Below are 3,938 nucleotides of genomic sequence, written 5' to 3' on the forward strand. Positions count from 1 at the left end.
CTTGATAGCTCTGGGGTTAAGATGGATCTAGGCTGGTATATAAAATTGCTATCCTTAAAACAATATTCTATGTTGACAACATCCCTCTACCTTCCAATAGCTAACATCTAAATTTAAAAATGAAACACATAACCGAGATCTAGATGGCATCTAAATTTAAAAACGAAAAACATAACTGAGATCTAACAACGTAGTGTGCAACGTATATGTCATGATTAATATCTGCATAGGCATCATGATCATGAGTTGGACACCATTGAATGTTGTTGTTTAGCGTCTTAAATTTGACCCTTTCCATCCAAACCTTTTGTGAAAAACTTAGTTAGATATTCTTTGTAAGGAGCTCTCTGGTACAATGAAGGATGTTTCTCGTCTATCAATTCTCTCTTGGGTGACACCACCATATCAGGTGGTGGGCTGCAAAACACAGCGCATGACATTCTTGAGCGGTCATTGTGCACAATGCTCTTGTATTTTTCATTGCTCAATATCTGCCAATTAGCATGCCAGTGATTAACTTACAAAATGAACAATAATCATTATAATCATTAACATAGTTTAGTTAAACCAAATATTGTCTAATTGAAACAATGTGATGTTATCCTTTCTATCTAGTTTCAAAATAGGGGATATTTTTGGTCATTTGTAATGAGACATAATGATAAGGTTCCTTGTTCTTGTTAAGTTATAAATTCATGATATATATATATATATCTATATCTATATATATATATATATATATATATATATATATATCTATATCTATATCTATATCTATATATATATATATATATATATATATATATAGATATAGATATAGATATAGATATAGATATAGATATAGATATAGATAGATATATATATATATATATATATATATAGATATAGATATAGATATAGATATAGATATATAGATATAGATATAGATATATAGATAGATATATATATATATATATATATATATATATATATATATATATATAATATATATATATATATATATATATATATATATATATATTAATATATATATAATATATATATATAGATAGATATATAATATTCCTGATATACATAGATGAGACTCAATGAGGAGTTTCATTGCTCTTGTTAATTCATAAATTCCTGGTATATATAGTTTATAAGCAGGTACCTCTATCTGATCAACAATATTCACCAGCAAAGCACCTGGAACGCACTTGACATCAATCCAACCTCCATTTTTGCGAATTTGCAGCCCTGGGGTTTGGTCATGAAGAAGAATTGTGATAGCGACAGGATCAGAATGGGGAGCCAGTCCAGGCACTAGATCTGGTTGAGGGCATGGTGGATAGTAATTCATTCTTATATTCATTTCTTTCCTCTCCCCGCCAACGCTCTCATTCAAAGATTTTTCAGTTTCTAGGCCCAGATCACGCGACAATACCTCCATCACCAATTCGAATAATTTTGTTAACCCTCTGCAGTACTCATCCATAGTTTCCCTGCAAACACCAAATTCTTCATCAGACATCTTAGGCTCCTCCGAATGCCCCATAAAAATAGAGTATACATAGATCAAAATTTCAAAAGAAAATGAGGATGTACGTAAAATCAGAGGGTTTTGTGAGTCATTCTGGCGAATATCCAATTTTGTTGCCATAGCCGATGATATTTTGTGCTTCGTTAGCGTATGCTTCCTTCTCTTCAGTGGGAAGTTGAAAGAACGCCTTGCCCATTGTTTGCCCTCGATTAATAAGAGAGTCAGGGATGCCATGATTTATAATCTAGAAGAAGCCCAAATTCTGCTGCAACCCTGAAATTTGTGCAGCGATGCTGTCATATTGATCCTTGTATGAATCCTAACTGTAGGTCGATAATCGGGAGTTGGAAGCTGTTAGGATCATGGTGGGTTTTCTCCACTGGTCTCACGTACTGGGGTAGAACCGTTTGGATTCCACTGTCTGCCAACGTCTGCACTCTGTTAAACACCCATTTCTCCATAGCCATTGTCTGTCAACACACAAGTTTATGCTGAATCTGCAATTCAGAGTTTCTCACGAAACAGATACGAAGAGCGCTTTGACAGAGGATAACAGTTGTGTAGATGGTATATTAATTTTAAAAAGTTAAATTAATAAAATTTTGTAGAAATAAAATAAAATTTTTGGCTTTCTTAATACTTCTAAGTTGCTACAAACCTAAAAATCATATAACTCTTAATAACTTAAATTGCTAAGACTCTTTTTAATATTTTTAAGTCATTGGAATTCTAAAACTCATGTAACTATTAAGAGCTTAAACCACTAAGACTCTTAACTATGAGTTTGAAAGAGACTTTTTGTGAATCAATACCAACCTAAATCTCATATAACTCTTAAAAACTTAAATCAATACGACTCTTTAGAAATAAGATAAAGAATTTGGATTTTTTAATAATTTTAAGCTATTACAAACCTAAAATACATATAACTCTTAAGAACTTAAACCATTGAAACTCTTTTTAATATTTTTAAATTATTACAAATCTAAAACTCATATAACTCATAAGAGCTTAAACCACTATGACACTTGATTATGAGGTTAGAAGAGACCTTTTTCAAATCATTACAAACCTAAAACTCATATAAATTTTAAAAACTTAAATAAGATAAAGAATTTGGAATTTTTTTATATTTTTAAGTCATTACAAATCTAAAACTCATATAACTCTTAAGAACTTAAACCACTCAGACTCTTCTTAATATTTTTAATTCATTGAAAACCTAATAAGCATATAACTTTTAAAAGATTAAAACACTAAGACTCTTGACTATGAGTTTGGAAGAGACCTTTTGTGTGTAGAAATATGGTGATAGAATTGCAATTGCTCAAGAAATTTAATCTAAATCACGAGACACAATTCTACTCTACTGCTCTGCGAAAATTAATTTACAATTTAGAACAACATGCACAAACATGCATCATCAAATACACAGGTACACAGATGTTTCTAGGGGAAAGAAACTACTAAAAACACCTTAAGCCCATTTTTGCATTAACCAAGTGAATTGAGAAATAATTACAATTGTGATCTCTTGCTCTAAGAACAAACTGCAAGATTAAACGTGTTCTCACTTTACCTGCACTTGCGTTGCCCACACTTGCATTGATCGCACTCACACTACCTCCACTCACTCTGCCCACACTCGCTTTGCCTGCACTCACTCATATTTCCTTGCGTAATTCCTAAGGAAATAGGCTCCTATTATTTATGAATTTCCCCCTTATTTGCTTGCGTGATTCCCAAGGATTGATCATTGATTGCATGCAACACATGTACACTCAACACTAGCTTACAATTGATGTTACAATGCCTTGGAATCTCCACCAAAGTTGGGGAACTTGAATTCTCTACATGCTCTAGCTATTTTTCGTTGATTGATCAGTTAACTACATGATCACTGAGTTAGACTATTGACCCACTACACAACTAACCTCCAACTTGCTATAATAACTATTAGAACTAGTTTAACTCAGTACAACTGCAAATAACTGAACTGGATTGCTATAAATTAGCAATCACACATTCATAATTGAACTCCAAGCCCTCTAACTCAAATTTACTGAACTAATTGAGTGACAAGATTCATGTCACCTCAATTAATTGTCTCCAAGTTGTTTGCTGATGTGGAAATTTTGAATTTTCTCAATTTGACCAAGGCAAAATCAAATTGAGCCTTTCTCGCTACACTTCTCAACACTCCCTCTTAGAAAGAGAGATTTTTAACCACACCTATCCAACTCCTTTAGCATTTACTGTAACACTACCTCTCATTATTGTTGTTGCTACTGCAACAACTGCAACCGAGAAGCATTCAAAAAAATATTGAATCAACTGTGTCTACAAATGTCTACTAGGAAAATTGTGTTATTGTTGACTCTCCTACTAAGCCTCCTACTCTATTATCAACACTGCT

The 3,938-nt window shown here is 32.4% G+C and overlaps 1 pseudogene; it reads right to left on the reverse strand.

The window, feature by feature from the left end:
- Positions 1-239: 239 nt before the first annotated feature.
- On the reverse strand, positions 240-1,989 carry LOC149159329 (jasmonate-induced oxygenase 2-like; annotated as a pseudogene).
- Between the last annotated feature and the right edge of the window lie 1,949 nt (positions 1,990-3,938).

The sequence above is a fragment of the Pinus tabuliformis genome, chromosome 5_2, assembly GCF_031772625.1.
Source record: "Pinus tabuliformis cultivar Carrire ecotype Pingquan chromosome 5_2, CPIR1, whole genome shotgun sequence".
Lineage (NCBI taxonomy): Eukaryota > Viridiplantae > Streptophyta > Pinopsida > Pinales > Pinaceae > Pinus > Pinus tabuliformis.